This window comes from Apodemus sylvaticus, chromosome 14 (genome assembly GCF_947179515.1).
Source record: "Apodemus sylvaticus chromosome 14, mApoSyl1.1, whole genome shotgun sequence".
NCBI classification, from domain to species: Eukaryota; Metazoa; Chordata; class Mammalia; order Rodentia; family Muridae; genus Apodemus; species Apodemus sylvaticus.
The window spans coordinates 41098651-41120077 of record NC_067485.1 but is presented as its reverse complement, the minus strand read 5'-3'; the positions used below and the strand labels follow the sequence as shown (position 1 = coordinate 41120077).

Below are 21427 nucleotides of genomic sequence, written 5' to 3'. Positions count from 1 at the left end.
GGTTATTTAAAAGAGAAAATCACAAGGCAAGGGGTGGAGGACAAATCATGCAGGGAACAGGGAAGTACAGAATGAGGAAGTCAGGCAATTGTTTATGCCTTAAGGAAGGTTAGAGATTATCTGGAGCAAACATCCTTAGGACTTTGTATAGTTAAACATTGGGCCAGTCTTCAGATGTGTCAAGAATGTGGTGAGCTAGTTCCTGGAACAGGGTGGCCTATCTTTCTCAAGCTGAAAGCAGAAAAACAAGTTACTCGGTTCTGGGCTAGTTGTTTAGGGGTCTAAAAACATTAAGTTGGGGGTCTCTCATTATTACTTTAAAACCATTTCAACATGTGGTTTCATGACTCCTTTGGAGGTCACATATCAGATACCCTGCATATCAAATATTTACATTACTATTTACAACAGCAGCAATGTTATAGTTAAGAAGACTGTACTAAAGGATCACAGCATTAGAAGGGTTGGGACCACTTCTTTAGAATATCTTAATTCCTGACAGATCTTCTATAATCAGTAACTGTATCAGGTAAGGAAGAACCTAGGTGAAAAGCAGAACTCTGAAGTCTGGTGTGAGAATGAGAACCTGAGGAGTGTCAGGGGGTAGACAGTTTCTATCAGGGAAGGTCTCAGATTCAGTCCTGACTATCTGAGTTTGGTCAAACCTGACCTTGAATCCAACTAAATCCTTTTTCTTTTCTTGCTGTAAAAAGTTCTTCCTTCCTGTTTCTCTTTGTTAAATTGAGTTTCAGATAGAAGTATTTCCTTTAACTGGCCTCTTGTTACCAAATGAAAGGTAGTATCTAAAGGACACTAGAGCCACTCAGTGTTCCTCACTAGTCATAGTATACTTCTTTCTTTGTAGAAAGGGAAAAACCTTATAGATGATTCTAATTTCACTGAGGAAGAGAATCAGTCCTCAAGAGCTTGTGCAAAAGCAGTTAACAATCTCTTCCAGCAAGAGCTCTTGAAATAAGGCCCTTGATCCTTGGTGTTGCGGTGACTATTGGGACAGGTCATTTTAGGTGTGACATATCAAATGCTTCAGAATTTAATCCCTCCAGAACAGGAGTCACAAAGTAGAGAGCAGTATTAGCCCATATTGAATATATTCAAATCTAGAATAATTGAAAGAACTGTAATTTTCTACATAAGAGGGAGAGCTTAGCCTGGCTTAGTAAGATGCCTGTTTAAAAGCAATTATTCTTGTCCAATAGCACAGTGTGTTTATATCTTTCAGAACTGAATTTTTAAATATATACTTGTTTACTCAGTGTGCTATAAAATTCATGTATGTTTTACAGTATGTACTTATTTAATGTGTAATAACACATACATATGTGTGGTGTTGTGGCCAGACATCAGCTTGTGAAAGTATTTTTTCTGCGTTTACCATGTGGATTTTACAGATTTAACTCAGGTCAGGCTTGGTGTCAATCACCTCTACCCACTGAACAGACCTAAGAACTGCTTTTAACTTCTTTCTTTATTAGGTGATGTGCCCTATGAGACAGCAAGCACATCAGTAACAAAATAAGACTCTTGGAATCATACTGTCTAAATTAAGATACACACGGCCACTTCGTTGCTGTGTATTTTTGTTAGTAGCTTAACCTCTTTGTGTCTCAATTTTATCAGATGCAAAAAATATGAAAAAAAACAAAAAATGGATATTATAATATTATATACTCTATGGAGTTACTGAAAAATGGAATTGCACACAAACATATGCACAAATACATGCAACTGAACTTATGGGTGACAGTCTGTACCCCAACAAACCAAATTCAATATTTCATCTTTGATGAGTCCAATTAAAAGATTAAACTTATTTGTGAAAAGCATAAGCTACACTGGGAGCCAATAAAAAGAACTGATTTTCTCAATACCCACTCCAGCAGTCTGTCTTGGAGGGGGAGTGTCTTAACATGAGAGGAAGGTTTCTATACAAAGCAATAAATATTTGTCCCTGAGGAATCCACCTTGTCAAGTATTGTCTGAGCTTTGCCCATCTGATAAACCCTAAGTCTTTTCCTAGGAGACAAGTTCTTCTGGTATTCAAAGCCCCTCCTCCAATGGTCCATTGGAATTTAGACCTTTCTTCTTTCACAGGAAAGTCCTGGGGAAAAACATTCTAATTTCTTGGGGTTCATTCTTTAGTTGTTTCATAGCCAAAAAGGGGAGTATGATGTCTCTTTAGAATATGCCAATTCCTGCCAGACTGCTGCATAAGAACAGTCGAACAACACCAAGCTAACATGAGAATGAGCAACATGTTGTTCTTTTTATCAAGATTTGGGGACATGGTGGTTTATATGCTTTCTTTACAAGAGACTTCACTTTTTTGTTTCTTTCTTTGTTCCTTTCTTTGCTTATTTCTTCCTTCCTTCCTTCCTTCCTTTCTTCCTTCCTTCCTTCCTTCCTTCCTTCCTTCCTTCCTTCCTTCCTTTCTTTCTTTCTTTCTTTCTTTCTTTCTTTCTTTCTTTCTTTCTTTCTTTCTTTCTTTCTTTCTTTCTTTCTTCCCTTCATCTCCCATTCTTTCTTCCTTCAATTACTCCAACTCCAATTTCACTCAAACCCTAGGTTACTTGTGCATACAAAAGGAAGAATTAGTCCTTTAAATTTTTTTTAATTTTTTTTATTCGATATATTTTTTATTTAAATTTCAAATGATTTCCCCTTTTCTAGTCTCCCCCCCCACTCCCCGAAAGTCCCATAAGCCCTCTTCTCTCTCCCTGACCTCCCACCCACCCCTTCCCACTTCCCCATTCTGGTTTTGCTGAATACTGCTTCACTGAGTCTTTCCAGAACAAGGGGCCACTCTTCCTTTCTTCTTGTACCTCATTTGATGTGTAGATTATGTTTTGGGTATTCCAGTTTTCTAGGTTAATATCCACTTATCAGTGAGTGCATACCATGATTCATCTTTTGAGACTGGGTTACCTCACTTAGTATGATGTTCTCTAGCTCCATCCATTTGCCTAAGAATTTCATGAATTCATTGTTTCTAATGGCTGAATAGTACTCCATTGTGTAGATATACCACATTTTTTGCATCCACTCTTCTGTTGAGGGATACCTGGGTTCTTTCCAGCATCTGACAATTATAAATAGGGCTGCTATGAACACAGTAGAGCATGTATCCTTATTACATGGTGGGGAATCCTCTGGGTATATGCCCAGGAGTGGTATAGCAGGATCTTCTGAAAGTGAGGTGCCCAGTTTTCGGAGGAACAGCCAGACTGATTTCCAGAGAGGTTGTACCAATTTGCAACCCCACCAGCAGTGGAGGAGTATTCCTCTTTCTCCACACCCTCTCCAACACCTGCTGTCTCCTGACTTTTTAATCTTAGCCATTCTGACTGGTGTAAGGTGAAATCTCAGGGTTGTTTTGATTTGCATTTCCCTAATGACTAATGAAGTTGAGCATTTTCAACAAATGGTGCTGGTTCAACTGGAGGTCAGCATGCAGAAGAATGCGAATTGACCCATCCTTGTCTCCTTGTACTAAGCTCAAATCCAAATGGATCAAGGACCTCCACATAAAGCCAGACACTCCGAAGCTAATAGAAAAGAAACTGGGGAAGACCCTTGAGGACATCAGTACAGGAAGAAAGTTTCTGAACAGAACACCAATAGCGTATGCTGTAAGATCAAGAATTGACAAATGGGACCTCATAAAATTACAAAATTTCTGTAAGGCAAAGGACACCATCAAGAGGACAAATCGGCAACCAACAAATTGGGAAAAGATCTTCACCAATCCTACATCAGATAGAGGGCTAATATCCAATATATATAAAGAACTCAAGAAGTTAGACTCCAGAAAACCAAACAACCCTATTAAAAAATGGGGTACAGAGTTAAAGAAAGAATTCTCACCTGAAGAACTAGTCCTTTAATTTTAACTAAGAGAATTCGTCATATGCACAACTTAAACAGAAACAGGGTAAGTTCACCTCAATTTCTTTCTAAACTGATTCTACTATAGCCATCTTCTTAGCCTCTATTAAAGGTTATGCATTATCTGTGAAATGGAACATAAAATTTTCTATGACAGATAAGCTCCATACTCAGGTTCTACATGAAGTAGTTAGAACTTCAAATCTTTCTACAAGCTTTTCTACACTTTACTTTTTTCATTCAAGAATCCAGTCATGAGTTTTGTAATGGGGATGCATGAGTTGTTGTTATAATATTTGTCTTTTGATGGTTCCTACAAGCAATGCCACAATTAATATCCACATAAGTAGAGATCCACATAGTGGAATATTTGGCTTGAAGAATATATGGAATTTAGTATGAATTGATTCTATGTCTTGTCTTCCATAAGCAAAGTACTGCCTACTTCCACCAGTAGTGCAAGAAGGCACCCTTTTCCTACATCTTCAATTACAATGGGTTCATTCTTGCTTACTATTGTTACTGTTTTACAAAGCTAGCATTTCAAGAGCATTAGAGGTCACCGAGATGAAGCCAACTATAGTATACATGGAAAGCAGAAATGACAACATACCCAGGAAAACTAAATAAGTGCAATAATAACTCTGTCATCCAGGTGTTGCTTTCTGGGGAGAAGGGGAGGCTGGAAAGTAGAGACAAACAAACAAACAAAAAACAGAGGCAATGCTGCCTCCTTCCAGTTCACTCATTGGTTAAAGTATAACGATCTACTTAGCATCTATGTAGCATTAAATGCTAGGTACTATTAGGTATTATTTATGCAAAGTGGAATAGCCATTTTCTGAAGGCTCAAAAACCATACAGAGCAGCTAGAACCTTTAAAGTCTATAAACACACAAGGCTCAGAGGCATCCTTTGTGTGGATAAGTTGAATATGTACAGATTGATAATCCCAATATAAAGTCAAGTCCCATATGAGAGTTGTAGTGGGATCCACTTACAGTTCAAACACCAGGAAAGAAAAAAGTCCATTCCTACAGGAAACAGAAGCAACAGGAATAAAGTAAGATGGGGTACAGGGTGGTAAGGACAAAAGATAAGGCTCACAATGGAACACTATTCTTTATAGGCTCAGAAAAAAATGACTTCAGAGCCTTCAAGGTGTAAAATGGAGGAATCTTCATCACAGGCCTATTTAAATGGAATTAGAATGATTGATGCCCAAATAGTTTCATTTGGGAGATAGTCCAGTGTTGGTATCAGAGTAGTCACAGGAATTTTGTCCTAGCAAAAGTAAAATTAAGGAGTGATAGGGGAAGAGGGTTACTGCCAATTCTGCTCCATTGGAGATGGCATAACAGAGAGGAGATAAGTCTCGTAGATCATCACTGTGTGTGTGCCTGCCAGAGGTTGGTTGAGTACAGCCTCAAACATGAGCACCATGTTTTTGTTTGTGCTGTACATGAAAAAAGACTGCTGTTGCTGCTTGCAAGTGGACATGCTCATCTCTTGGGCAGTCACCATCAAGTACTACGTGAGCAATCGTGTCCAGACTCACAAAGACAACTCCCCATTTTTTCTTCAATGTCTGGGAACTGTGGGCTGAAAGTTTTTGAGACTTTGTCTTTAAGCAAAGGCAGATGACTATGGGATACATATGTGGATGTTGATGAAATAAATTATATTACTCATTTTCTTGTAAAAGATGAAAGGAAGTGGAAAGAGATAATTGATGTGCATGCAGGTGTGCGCATGCAGTGAATTCTGACAGCTATATTATTAAAATTATTTTATTTATAACAAATAATTTGTTTATACAGAGAACATATAGCAGGAAATGGAAGAATATATAGTAAATGTATCACTGTGGTACCTTTTGTGGGCATAGTAAATACCCACTCCTGGTTAGACATTCTCTATTATGTTCTGAGAATATACTTGTGAGCATGTTTTGGCCATTGTATACATGGAATTCTGTGAGGGAAGCAAGAGGCAAACAAACTGATGCAAATTTCAGCATAAATAATATTAAGAAAGCATTAAGCAAATTAAGAGAACTAGGAGAGGAGGAAGCTGCTGCTTTGTATAGGTGAGCCACATGGCATAGAGATCTTAATGAAAGGTAGGAGGAGGGAAAATCTACAGGGAGAACACCAAGAGAAGGGCTGAGAACGTGCAAAGATTCTGATCTAGGGAAGGTAATGAAGTGCAGGTCTGAAGCAGGGAGGGGATAAGGGCTTGACAGGGTCAGGATATTCTGGGATTCCACTAAAATGTAATGGGAAGCCATGGGTAGGCTTGGAGAATAAAGGTTGGTTAGTGAAGTTTTTACTTAACAGTATCACTCTAGTTGCTATATAGGATACAAGAAGGTTAGGGCAGCTAGCTAGGCTCTGGCTTACATCTCTTCAGCAGGGGCAAGAAGATTACCATGAGTTTGAGCAAACTGAAGTTACTTCTGCCTTAAAAAAATGTAGGGGGAAAGGCAAGGAGACTGGGAAACCTTGTAGGAAGCTACTCTGCAACAGTTTTCAGAGAGGCGTTAACACAAATTAGAGTTGATACTGGGACTTCTGACTTTATTGTTCAATATTACTCAATATTTTTCCTTAGCAATGGGAGTGTATAGTTTTTACAATTTAGGTAAAACAGCAACAATTATAGTATTCCTAAACATTTAGAAATCAGACCTCATAATATCAGATCAATAGTGTATGAAGAAAATGACAACAATAAAATATGTAAGCCAGAATAGAATACTACTAACAAATCCATAATCAACATTTTCATTGTTTAAATGATACAATTTTCTTCACATAGATGGGCCAGAACTGAAGATTAAACTCATTCAAGGAAAGAGAGAGGGGGCTCAGAGCACTTATCTATTTTTCCTCTAATCATAAACCACTGTGCTGAAATTATGTCTGTTTTCCAAACAAGCATCGGTCAAAGTCCGTGGATTCTGATCCAAATCTGCGAGTTTGCAATAAAATCTTTGTATGAAAACTGTGAGTGTTGATGTTGGATGAAAACTCTTTAGGTTGTTTTTAGTTTTTGAACTATTAAAACAATTATCAAATAACCCTCAAGAGGGAGATTTCTAAGGACTAAATATATGTTCAGTTTCCCATTTGAAGGAAGAGAGAATAGAATGAGATAGAAGAAAAAGGGGGGAAAGCATGAAAGCTTATGTAGTCAGAAGCACAATTACAAAATGGTGTGCTGATCACTCAAAGAGAAAATCAAATCATGTGTGTTATTTTTGTGCTGACATAAATTCTTCATGAAAAGATTTCTGGTGGATTGGTTTTAGTCCCTGCTTGAAGCCCTTGACAAGCAAATTGCTGCTTAAATTGCAGCCTGACCTCTGGCTTCCTAAGGAGCCATGTTCACTGGCTCCCCTTTGTCAAACTGTCCTCTCTCTCTGCACAAGCTTCCAGACAGGACACAGTGTGCCAGAAAAACTCTTCCCAATTTCTTATAAATAACAAACTGGGCAACTTGTCTGGTATTTTGTGGCCTACAAGAGAAATAATAGGTATTTCTTTGAAGGGATGCTTTACTGCAATGATAGGTGATGTAGCCATTCACTTCTGGAATGAAAACTTTTCCTTTAGGTGTGCCCTCATTTATTTTAAATCTTCGTTTGATAAGCTTAATGCTGAAATTAGCCTCTTACTGTGTTTTGTTGAGACAGTCTCATCCAACCTAGGCTCAAATCACACTTGCTATGTAGTCAAGACCAGTAGAACTTCTGAACCCCATTCCTCCCCCTCAGTGCTAGAGATTCACATGTGTAACACTGAGCTTCATTGTGAAGTCAATTATTTAAAGCACAAGAACTTGGGTGTCATGTTAGTTACTTTCCTCATTGTTGTGACAAAATACCTCATAAAATCAGCTTAAGGAGAAATAGTTGATTTTGGCTCAAGGTTTAAGGTGACACAGTCCATCATAGTGGGGATGGCATGGCAGTGAGAACAAGAGGAGGCTGGCCATTTTGTTCCCACTCAGAAAACATAGAGACATGAATATTATCACCCAGCACATGTTCTTCTTTGAATTTAGTCTGGGAGATTGGCCCAGAAATGGTAATTGTAATTGGAAGTGTGTCTCTCTTCCTCAATTAAAAATCTCTGAAATTACTCTCACAGCAAAGCCAGAGGTCTATCTTCCAGATGATTCTAAATCTAGCCAAATATCCACCAAGATAAACATTATGGATACATTTTACACTTTTGCTTATAATTTGAGATATGGTGACATTACTGCCCTGCAAAGGAAATTTGTACTGTCATTTCCTTATTGGAACCTGTAACTGAATAGGAATGCTACTGTACACCTATGCCTTAAGGCCAAGCCAAAGAATGGGCATTTACACATCAGCCCATTAATATAATATTTAAGTGAATAAAATTTAAGGATTTTTCTAGTACACTCATAGGATCTTACCACACATCTGTTTTATGTGAAAGGAATAGAACCACCTTACACCACATTAAAGGACATGGCTAAAATTTCATCCTCACACAAATAGGGAGATTTTGATTCTGTCTCATTCTTTTTAATACCTAAATTCCTCCTTTATTCTTCTAGAAAAAAATCATGGCAGTAAACATTTATTGAATATTATGTGACCCATGTTGGAAAAATGTATTTTATAAGCTTTTTTTCATTTAATGTTTCCAAAAACCAAAATTGTGCAGCCACCATGGAAATCAGTGTGGTGGTTCTTCAAGCAGCTGTGAATCAATCGACTTCAAGATCCAGCTATACAACTTTTAGACATATCCAATGAACACTTCATAATACTGCAGAGACACCCACATGTTCACAGATGTTCTACTCATAATAGTGAGAAATTGGAAACACTCTAGATACCTTTCAATCGATAAATAGAAAAAGAAAATGGGGTGCATTTGCAAAGTGGAGCATTACTTGATCATAAAAAATGAATTCATGAAATTCATAGGTAAGTGTATGGAGATAGAAAGAAAAATATCCTGAGAGTACTAACTCAGACCCAGAATGAGGAAATAGAATAGATAGTTATGTATGAGTGAGGTAAGAGGAACTGGAATGGAAGGATCAGAAAGGGAGGGAAGAGGCAGGCAAAGGAGATAATATGGTAAAGGACTGGGAAACCTAATGGCCAGTTAAGGAGTTTTATGGAAAATTAAAGCAGTAAAAACTTTCTAAAATGTAAGCCTGTATAGAGACAATCTAAATGAAAACTCCACACAATGGGAGAGACAGAGCACCAGATGGACATCTTTCATCACCAAATTATGTTTCTAGTACTGGGTAGGAGTTGCAGCTAATCAAGTTATTGGGTGAAAGGGTCCATAAGAATCCCCAAACAACCCAAGCTGTAGCTAAGGCTACTTATTGCTCTCTACAAACTGATGGTAAGGCCTTGTTGCTGAAGACAACACATATACAACACACTGAACTCAGACAAGTCAAACTGATGCCTAAATAGAGCCTTCATCCCACCAGACTAGTGTTCATGGAACTAGAAGCTACCAAAGGAAAAAGATAAACATCTAGCGAGCTACAAATCCCTCAGACTACAGTGATGACCTGATGGCAAGGTGCATTATTACAGTTGTAGTACCAAGTAGTAGAAATATCTACAGCTATCTGACTGGATTTAAGGCCATTCTACACAATATAATCTATCTCTAATATTGCACAGATGGCCAAGAATCTGAGACTAGATAGAACAGAGACTTAGATAGGCCCAAATACTAAAGGAACTTAGCCATACTCATGATGACATTTTGCTTTATTCATAGATCAGTGTCTAACTCAGCTTTCATTAGAGAAGCTTCCTCTTATTGTAGATGGAAATAAATACAGAAACCTATAGCCAGACAATGGGCAGAGCGAGAGAGGTTGGAAAACTCAGTTATAAATGGGACCTCTCTATCAAATCCCTCCCTGTAGGACTCAGAAAACATTAAGAATAGAAAACAGAAAGATTGTAAGATCCAGAGAGAGTAAAGGACACCAAGGAAAGAGTGCCTTCTAAAAGTCAGGGACAATATCCACATGAACTCACAGAAACTCTGGCAGCATGCACAAGGCCTGCAAGGGTCTGCACCTGATATAGGTCCCAGAACTGAGAGGAGAATTAGACACAAGCGCCAATCCCTAACTCAGAATCCTCTTGATAACCATTCAAAAATGAAAACAAATAGTTTTATCCAATAGAATAAATAAACCACTCATATGATCATGCTCCATGCCTAGCAATAGGTCTCCAACTTAGCATGAACTCAGTCGTATCTTTTGAGGTTCTTTGTTACATACTATTTAGTTAGAGTATCTATATCTATCTATCTACCTATCTATCTTTAAAACTATTATTTATTTATTTATTTATTTAACTTTTATTTATTTATTTATTTATTTATTTATTTATTTAATAACACAGGTACTTTGTGTATTATTATGGCTTCCAGTATATGTTTTTATGGAATTGCTGTGTGAATATGTGTCTCTGTATCTACACGTTTCTGTTGTTAGTTTGCCTCTATTTTTGTTTTTCTTCTGTTCATTTGTTTTTTCATATTCTATTTGTTTCATTTCATTTATCATTGTTAGTTAGATGACTATCTATTTTCTAAGGGTAGACAGAAGGAAAGTAGATTTGAATAGGAAGGGACACAGGAAATTTAAAGGAGGCCAGAGTAAAACCGCCAAAGTGACCATTCCATGGATAAAAGAAAGGCTTATTGGGGATTAAGCTGCCAAGACTATCTCTTTAAAGAGGGGTGCAGAGAGAAGAACAAAATGGCCAAAAATCAAGCAGATTTTCTAAGATAGTCAACAGAATGGGGTCTTTGAGCTGCTAGATGGTATTCTGCTTGACTCAGGAACTAGATGACTTTGTCAAGGTAATTGACCTTTGAGGATAAATTAAGTGATGATCCTGGTGGGGTAAGGAAGGCTCATGGGAAACAAAAACCCACTTTCAGGAGAATGAAATTTTGGGTCAAATAAGCCTCCTACCTTGAGGTTTCTTTTTCCCCAATAACAATCCTTCTGTTTACTTGGCAAAATCCTTCTATTCAGGTCAATGTCATCAGCACTACCATTTTAGGGGACCAAATCCTCAGGGAGGATCTCAGAGGAAATGGGGTATGGAAAATGAGAGTTGATTGTATGCAAAGTCTATTTTCAATAAAAGGAAGATAGTAAAAAAGTATAATATACTTACACAAAGTAAATATTGTTTCCAATAACTTAAGAAGCTGAGGGAGGTATCTTCCATGGTTTACCTATGGAGAAGGAGCAGTTGCAGACACCAGAGCAGGGATGTGAGCCTAACCTATCTCTAAAGTTGCCATCTGCTGCTCAACACACCCATCAAGCTTTAGCTCAGTATTTTCAGTTTATTTTTAAGGAGTCTCAGGGCGACCTCCAGATGGAGTTTCTCTGTGTCATGTATAAGACTGGCAGAATCTTCCCTTACTCACATCCTTCAGTGCAGTAAACTTCAGATTTATAATGTATGTGGATGCACTTTAAAGTTGACTGTGCTGCCTGGGTTTTTGACTTGGCAAAATACTTGATCACCATGGAAGAAGAAACCTCAAATGAGAAAATGCCTCCACGAGATCGGCCTGTAGGCAATTCTATGGAACACTCTTTTAATTGCTGATTGATGTAGGAGGACACAGTTCACTGTGGGCGGTGCTCTCTCTGCCTGGGTGGTGTTGAGCTGTAAAAGAATCAGGTTGAGCAGTAATGAATGGGAAGCAGGTAGGGAAGCAGAATTTCCCTGTATTGCCTTTTTCTTTGTTCTGCCTTGATGTCCTTCCCTGACTTCCCTCAGTGATGGACTGTGATTGGAATGTGCACATCAAATAAACCCTTCTTTTTCAAATTCACTTTTTGTCATGAAGTTTATCACAGTAGAAACCAAAGTAGGACTTTGTCCCTGCAGCTAAATCACAGACAATAAAACATGAAAATACTAGTCTTTCTCAAAGCTGATAATCTTTACCTCTAATCCTATTTCGCCCATGTCATCCTCAAATTTGACTTCCCAAGTACAAAACCATGTGTTTATTTAGTTAGTTTTGTGTTTGGGAGTGTAGGACAGAGGACAGGGACAGCCTTGGTCGTCCACCCTTACAGACAATTTATTTGCTTCAGAGACAGGGAATCTTTCTGGCCTGGAACTTCCCAAGCAGGCTATTCCAGTTAATGAGCAAGCCCCAGGGACCTACACACCCAGCCCTGTGGCCTTTTCACCTGAATTCTAGGGATCAAACACGGGTCCTCTGGCTTGTAAGGTAATCACTTCACTGCCTGACTTGTCTCCCCATTTCTGAAACCATACTAATGAAGTGAATATAAAATCATCAAGGCATTGAGTCTTTGAGTGGGTGGACCATATGCTTTCATATAGATGCATGAAGGGACATTTACTCCCATTTCAATATGAGGAACAGTGAAGATTGTTGGTGTGACTATTGTTCTGACCTGTTTTAGAGGAGATCATGCTGGGGGAAAGGTCTCAATTTGCATTTTGAATGGCCTACTACAGCGGAGTTCAGAACTAGAATTTGGTTTTGCCTATTTTTGCTCTAGGAAGAACATACATTGTGTTTTATATGGTACTATATACTATAAAATTTTGGGGAAACAGATTGCATGTACTTTATTAATGCTTCTTTTTTCATAGTGAAACCTGAAGTTTCTGGTTACAATCAGTAACTAGCACAATGAGTGTTTGTTTTTTGTTTTTGTTTTTCAATATGTGCAGTGTTGGAAAGTACTCTTCATCTCCAATGTCACATAATAGTGACTTAGCAGTGATATTGATATGTATTGAAATTTATTAAAAAACAGTAAGAATATACATGACCACATTCTTTCAAAAGCACTCTTAGGTCTTTCCACAAGAGGGGAAGTAAAATCTGTTTATGCTCCTTGTAGGCTTCAGAGAAAGACAAATTGAAAGTTCAAGGTTATCCCTTGTTACACAGGAAGTTCAAGGTCATGCTGGGATACAAGAAATCTCATAAAAGAAATCTAAATTGTTGTATGTGTGTGAGTACACACATGTGCGCGGGTGAATGGGTTTGCAGATTCCCCTCCTCCCTTTTATTGGGTCCCGAATCCATGTGACCCAGTATTCCACCTTAGGGTTAATTCTCTGTGGAAATACTCTGCAAGATCCTCTCTGAGATTAACCTGAAGAATACCCTAGGTGTTTATTAATTCAATTAAAATGCCAATCAAAACTAGTCATCACACCTGCTGACTTATTGGCTGACTATCTCCCCTCTAGAATATAAGCCACAGGAGGACTGAAGAGATTTATTGGTTTTGCTCACACCTCCTTCACGTCTGTGTTTGCATTTCTCTCCTGGTGGTTCGTCAGAAAATAAGTTCAGAATGGATTACATGTTTACCCTCTATTTATTTGATGAGGACTTTTGAGAAGTAAGAGGTCAAAAGTGAATTCAGGCAAAGGAATCTGGAGGTCTGATGTTCAAATTCAGGCCTAGTTTTCCTGTTGCAAATGGTCAAGTATGCAGCAGTATCTGTGCCTGCACCCCTTCTTCATGTGGAAAGCAGAGTGCTTTGTGTCCTCTCCCACTCGTGGCTGTGAAGACTGAAGAGGATGCTGATTGTTGATGCTGTCAGGGAAGGCTTCTGAGCACATGGGAGGTGTCTAAGCTGAGTGTGTCTGCTTTTGTTGTGATCCTTTTGAGACAGCATCTTATGGAGAGCAGGCTGGCCTTCAATTCTCTTTGAAGTGGAAACCAGCCTTGTACTCTTGATCTTTTTGCCTTCACCTCCCAAGAACTTGGATTATAGTCGTGCACCAGGACACCCAGCTGACGTTACAGACTTACCGTTGAGATGATGTCTGTTTAAATCATGGATGAAAGAGAGAAGGGCAAAAGATAACTTTTGCTTCCAAACAGAAATAAACTATAATGCTTATTATTGGGTCTAACAAATTTATCTAGCTATAAATGATATGAAAGTTTTAAAGTAAAACAAAGCCATGGGAGGAAAGGGTGTGGAATTTGAAAAATCAGACTCTAACTAGAAAACTTCTAAATACCTTTGCATGCTTAAGTTTCCTCAGGTTCAAAGTGCATGCACCTTTGTTCAGTTTGTTCCCCAAGCAAGAGATGTAGGGTAGGGTAGACTATGGGAACTTAAAACTCTTTTGGTTTTAGCTCCTGGTTTCTATGACACATCAACAGCATAAAGGAAGTAAAGATTACATCCAAGGCCAGGAAGAATTTGTGGTTTATCTACAGCACATAGTCCTTGAGTCCAGGTGGGTTCAGATGAGATCAGCTACAAATAAACTGTTCCTCTTGGGAAGACCTACTAATGTAATAGGATGAATTAAGAGACACTACAGTGGATGCTTCACTGTTAGCATTAATATTTCTGCTGTCATTATCTGTCAGTAAAATTTATGCTATGGAAGATGCATTAATTGAGCATCTGCCTTGTGTGGGTGAGACATGAGATAGGGGTGTGTTTATAATTGAACTCTCCAACCACCTAAAACATATCTCTAATATACATCTTGAGTATAGGAAAAATGTTCCCTGTGGTGGGACCTGTCCTGTGATGCCCCGTTCAGAAGCTGAAACTTTATGAAGAATGTTACTGCTTGATTGATTGATTGATTGATTGGGGTCAAAATTATCTGAGAAATCCAAAGTTAACAGATAGAGAAGAAAATTTATAGCAACTAAAATTGGAGGTGTGAATGTGGTGTGTAGCAGGTGAGGAATAGAAGACGGATGGGGAAAGCATAGACTACATGACTTCCGCAGCCTCGTCTCAGGATCGTATTTATAGTTTCAGTATTTTTATCTTCTGACTTTTTTTCTGAGATGTTAACATTTAATTTTAACACAGTTTTGCATTAGAAGTGTACTTCAGTGGCTTTGACACACCATTGAAACGTGATGCTATCTTCTCCAACATGTGAAAAGGAAAATGTTGAATATTATGCTCAAGTTTAATTTGGAGTTGATTGAGGCAGATGTGTGTACGTTATGTGATGGCAGTTAAAACATCTCAACAGATTGGGCCAGGTGCTGCAGGCCCATAATCACAGCTCCTTGGGAAGTTGAGGCAGGGGGTTCTAAAGTTCAATGTCTAACTGAGCTGCAGTTAGTGCAAGGCCAGCGTGAGTGCCTCTGTGGGCATTAGAAAGCATTAAAAGAGGGACAAAGGCACTGTTTGCCTAGCATGTGTGGAACCTTAGGTTCAGCATTTAGTGCTGATGGCAAAAAAGGATGAGGGTATATGATTCTCTAGGATCAAATTTTTATATCTGCAGGCCAACTAACTATATTAAGACTTCTACTTGGTAGATTCACGTGTCTGAGATATGACACATGGAAACTAATGGATTCTAACTTGATGAAGCATGAGAGTGGATTGGGAGTGTTTTGATTGTATGCTGGGGTGGTGAAGGGAAGCCTTGAGCTTGACAGATACTGAGTTGTGGTGACCTGGGTATTCCTAAGTGTGAAAGACTACCTTGATCCTACATCACATAAAATCAAGTCATGATCAGAAAACTCAAAAGAAGTGAGCTGAAGTTCACACTATTGCTAGCTGACCAGAAAGACGCCCATATGGAACTCAGAGGGAAGTGAGAGTGTCCCCCATATGTGGACATGCAAGGGACTTATGAGAGTGAGGCATGGTAGGGTCCGGTCGTACATAAAAGGAGTTGTTCATTGAAAGTAAAACCAGGTCACCTTCATTCCCTCTCATGAAATGTCCACAGTAGGTTAACTATTTCTTCTCAATAGACAAATTCAGGACCAAATCCAACAGACGTGAGGATGAAAGCAAAGACTGCATGTGCTTGCTAGAAAGCACAGAGGGGTAAAACATGGCAGCCTCCTGCTACAGCTCTCTCCTTAAACAGACAGTGAAAGAACAGACTGTGCCCAAACCACACAGAAACACCATGCTGGCTACACAACTATTTATCTTAATTCTCTCATCGTTACCCCTTGCTTCTGTAGATAACAATTTGATCTCACCTCACTGCCTATACTCCTGGAGAAATGTATTTAAAAATCTTTATGAATGCAACGGGAAGTATGGATGTTTACAAAGGATACTTATTTATATCACCTTTCTACTGATAGAGTGACTAGAATACATTTTACAGAGCTCTCAGCTAAGCACTGCCATTCACTGGGAAGCTCTGTTGTGCTGCACCTCCTCACACCTCTACTAATCAAGTTATGTTTGTTCTTCAACAGCGAGGGCTATGGAGCATACATGAGAAATTTTGTTCATTTCTCTACATTGGAGAAGAAAGTCGCTTAATTGGGTGGACTGTAGCCCCCCAAGAAGAAAGGGAACTAAACAACAAACAGGTGGTAGCCAGGGAAGTGCAAGGACTCATTCCCAACAAAGGAATGAAAACCCTGGAAAGATTTGCACTGAATTTGCAAAGATCTTATTTTCTTGTCCTAGTACCAAATCAGTATATCACCTAACCACTATGATCATGGTGTTTACATTGTGTCCTAACATTAAAAGGCATCTATGAGTAAGTAGAGTATTGAGGAAGATGGTTGTAACTTACATACAGTACTTGATCTTTTTTATTTAAGACTGGAATATACATAGATTTCAGTGCCCTGGTGTATCCTGGAATGACAGTCTTTCATGGTTGCTATGTGTGACTGTATGTATGTATGTCCAATGTCTTCAGGTGTAATCTTAGCTGCATGGTCATTTGTGCTTATAGGTCTTTGTTGCATCCATGTGAAACCAACCATGTGCTAAAGACTTCTTAACCTTACTGAGATTTGACTGTGGGAAAGGTGGTATACTCACCAGGACATATGGAAAGAAATGATGTTACCAAGATGGCCTTTGAAAGGGAGACTGCGATGTCAATGCCTTCTTCTCTCTTTGTCTTCTAGATCCCATTGTTGCATGCTCCTATTGTCATTGCTCCCATAAGTTGCATGGTCCCTGGCCCCATGAGAGCATCTTCCCTCCATCATGTGCTCACTGCCATAATGAGCAGCCTCATCCAAGGCCAAAGGTAGCAGGGCCAGACTAAATACATTGGTTTGGTTAATTGTTATAAATAATACGGTTTGTTTATCTCAGGTATTTTGACAGAGGCAAAACACTAACTCAGTCCCCTAAGGTTGATGTAATTTTTATTTTATCTTGTGTGAGTATGAGCACTTGTGTGTATATGTATGCTATAGTGAGTATGTGGAGTTTAGAGGATGACTTGCAGGAATTAGTTCTCTTCTTCCCCCAGGAAATGATCCCAGTTCATTAGGACTGGAAGCATGTACCTTTATCAGCTACACCATCTTGCCAGCCAATGCTTTCTTGTAATCTAGATTCTTAAATCTCATTTTATACTATGCTCTCCTCTCTCCACCATCTAGCAATTCATTTTAAACAACATTTTACATATATGTCATGCACATCCTCTTAGTAGCCTTCCTGGTCCCTCATACTAAATTCAGTTAGTTGTTTTGTTGCTTAACACTGTATACTACTTTAATAGACTGACTGCACATCTTTCCAATATGACTGGGTATAGGTCATTTTCATTGTCATCTTGATGGGATTTAGAATTTCCATGGAAACAAATCTCTGAGAGTGTCTATGAACTCATTTCTAGAAAACCTTAACTACATGGGAAAGTCCCTGCGCATGGGTTGGAATCCTAGCTACAATAAAAGACAGAAAGCAAGCTGAGTGACAGTATCATTTCTGCTTCTTAACTGTAGACTCAATGTGACAGTCGCCTCAAATTCATGGACTGTGCCTTTTCTACTTGCATGCATTGTTTGTAGAACCCTGAGCCTTTCCTTAACTTCTGTTGGTTAGGCCTTTTATCACAGCAAAAACAGAGCAAGTAACAAACTGTCAACTAAAGAGAGCATTTTAGTGACATAATTACCAGCTAGAATCTGTTCTCTCCTGGAATTGTAATAGTAGATTGCTAACTCCAGATATTTTTCTCTACATCTCTAGTGATAGAATTTAGCTAAATGTAGTTCTTCAAGCATATGGTGTGCTATCGTATGAGGATGTTTTAGATTATAAATATGGATTATATTTGATGTTTTGGTTTATGGGATGGCCCTTGAATCCCTTGCATGGGATTCAAGTATGGCATATGTATAAACCGGAACTTAAAGACACTCCCTGAGTACTGAGATACAAGTTGGGTAGTACCACCCATATTTATCCATTTCTGCACGCAATAGGCCTACCACCCAACTAGAACTTTTGAGTTTGGTTGTTATAAAAAATAGACTTCTAACTTCCTTAGGGTATTAGGTCATTTGAATAGTCTTCAAGAGCAGCTGACAGATCCCAGGACTAATAAGAAAACTTAGCAAATGAAACTGAAAATGGTGCAACCAACTTCATAGCTATGTCCTTAACTTAGCTATCAGGACAGAGATGTTGGAGACACAGGACAGCCTACAAAGCTAATGAATGTCCCCTGCTCTCCTCTCACACATTGTTTAGGAAGATCCTCCTGTGGTGATTTAAATGGTGGACAGTATTTAAGCACACTTGGCTCTAGGTAAAACATCTTGTTCTACATTGGTAACATACACCAACTTTTCCTTGTGGATTATGTAAAGGAATTATAAGAAGGATAAAGTCATGACATAGTTTGGTGGCTCACCATCTAACGTGCGGTTGAAGAGTCCTACGAGCTGGGAAAAGCCTGTGATGTTTTCACCAAACAATTAAGCATGACTACTTCTCTTTACAACGTTGCCAAAAGTTGCCTCTCAGGCCACCACCAGGGATCAAATGTGGCATACACACTCAGGAACTGCTTGTGAGCCCTGATACTCAGAATTTGAAATGTCTCATTAACTTATTGCAGTTTTTTCTTGTTTTTTTTTTTTTTTTTGTGACTGGATGATTTCATTGAAATAGTTTTTGTATATTGGGAACTAGAGCCGAACTCAGAGAATTGAAAACCCGGTTAAGAATATAATACTTCGGTACCCACGTGTGAAGCTGCCGGGAGATACCAGTGAGCTGCGGTTTGGTTGCCATGGTTCTGGAAAGGGAGTCCCTGCCTCCTCATGCCTCACAGGAAGAAAAAGTCCTTTATAGAGAAGAAGAAAGCAGTCTTTTCACCTGGACCACTGGAGCCAGCGAGATCCTTTAGTGGCAGATGAAACCTCACCCCAGAGAGTTCTGTTGCCTACACAAAAGGTAAATGACAAAGAAAGATGAGCAGAGCGGAGGAAGTATGGCGTGTTCTTTGACTACGATTACTACAACTACTTGCAGCACCTGAAGGAGCCTTCTGGGCCCGCAGACTTTATTCCCAGCTCCGCCTTCATCTCGTACCCCTGCGATGAGAAAGAAGACACCTCGGTATTTTGGACCACTGGAATTAAGTTGCCTTCATCAGTGTTCGCATCAGAGTTTGAGGAAGATGTTGGATTGTTAAAGCAGCTCCAGTTTCAGGACCTCGACTGGATTTTGATCTGGACTTTGCTGCAGCTCTTGATGATGATTTTCACTTTGAAGACATAGAAAATCTCCTTGACGATGACCTTATTCTTCAGGCCAACAAACCGACAGGAGGAGAGGGGATGTATATGCCGGAGTCTGTGGGAGCCAAAGGCAGTGAGTGGGAAGACATGGATGACGAGGACCAGAGCGATGACTGTAGCTCTGCAGGCCTTCTGTCAGATGGAGAGGACATTGCTGTCCAGGCTCACCTTAGGAAACAATGAAGAAGTACGTGTTTTGGGAAGAGGAAACCAAAAGCCGTTTCACAGAGTACTCCATGACCTCCTCAGTCATGAGGAGAAATGAACAGCTTACTCTACACGATGAGAGGTTTGAGAAGTTTTTTTTTTTATTTGATATATTCTTTATTTACATTTCAAATGATTTCCCCTTTCCTTGATCCCCCCTCCTCTCAAGTCCCATAAGTCCTCTTCCCTCACCCTGTTCCCCCATCCACCCCTTCCCACCTCCCTGTCCTGGTATTCCCCTACACTGCTGCACTGAGCCTTTCCAGAACCAGGGGCCACTCCTTCCTTCTTCTAGGACATCATTTGATATGTGGATTGTGTCTTGGGTATTCCAAGCTTCTAGGCTAATATCTGCTTATCAGTGAGTGCATACCATGAATGTTCTTTTGCGACTGGGTTACCTCACTTAGGATGATGTTCTCCAGCTCCATGCATTTGTCTAAGAATTTCATGAATTCATTGTTTCTAAAGGCTGAATAGTACTCCATTGTGTATATATACCACATTTTTTTGTATCCATTCCGTTTGATGTTGAGGGACATCTGGGTTCATTCCAGCTTCTGGCTATTATAAATAAGGCTGTTATGAACATAGTGGAACATGTGTCCTTATTGCATGCTGGGGAATCCTCTGGGTATACGCCCAGGAGTGGTATAGCAGGGTCCTCCAGAAGTGTCATGCCCAGTTTTCTGAGGAACTGATTTCCAGACTGATTTCCTGAGTGGTTGTACCAGCTTTGAATCCCACCAGCAGTGGAGGAGTTTTCCTCTTTCTCCACATCCTCAACAACACCTGCTGTCTCCTGAGTTTTTAATCTTAGCCATTCTGACTTGGGTGAGGTAAAATTTCAGGGTTGTTTTGATTTATGGTGATGTTGAAATTGGAGCGCTGAATAATGCAGAATCAGAAGGTACCATTCAAGTCAATAGCAATCGGCTGCAGGAGGTCTTGAACGACTACTACAAGAAGAAGGGAGAGACTTGTGTAAAATTGGATACTCTTGAGCCTTTTGAGGATCAAGATCTGCCAACAAATGAGCTTGATGAGTCTGAAAAGAGACCATTACTGTAGCTCTTGAGGAAGCCAAAGACAAGTGGGATGGTGAATCCATTTGCAGTACATACCCCAATTTATACAACCACCCACAGCTCATCAAGTATGAACCAAAGCCCAGACCAATCCACCTGTCTTTGAAGACAGGAATCCCTCGCAATGTCTTACCTAATAAGGGATTCACAGCAGAGCAGGTTGAGAGGATGCAGATGATCAGTGGCAGTGACCTACCCAAGGCGTCCACCCAGTTCCCTTCCAAAAGTGAGAGCAGAGAGGATAGAAGAGCCAGAAAGCAAGCCACAAAGGAGGAGCGGGAGGAATGAAGAGTTGAAAAGAAAGCTAACATTCAAACTGGAGAAAAGAAGGCAAGAAAAGAAGCTACTGAACTTGAATAAAAACATCAGCGGTCTAAAGCTGTAGGTGTGGGACAGTCATATAAGTTATATTTCCATGTCAGCACTTTTCTTTATGCTCCCTAATAATCCAGGATCTGAAGAGGGATGAACTTGCCCCTGCTGTTTTTTATATGCAAATACTGGAGAAAAAATAGAGTATTTGTATTTTCATACAAGTGAGGTTCTCCTGTTAGCTATCTTGTAAATACTATAACGTTATAAGTTTAATAGTATATGCTTATATTTTCCCTGAAATAAATGACTTCATTAAAGTCA

The 21427-nt window shown here is 39.3% G+C and overlaps 1 pseudogene; it reads left to right on the top strand.

Annotated features, from left to right (window-relative positions):
- The first annotated feature begins 19016 nt into the window (after positions 1–19016).
- On the top strand, positions 19017–21176 carry LOC127665289 (protein LTV1 homolog; annotated as a pseudogene).
- The last annotated feature ends 251 nt before the right edge of the window (positions 21177–21427 follow it).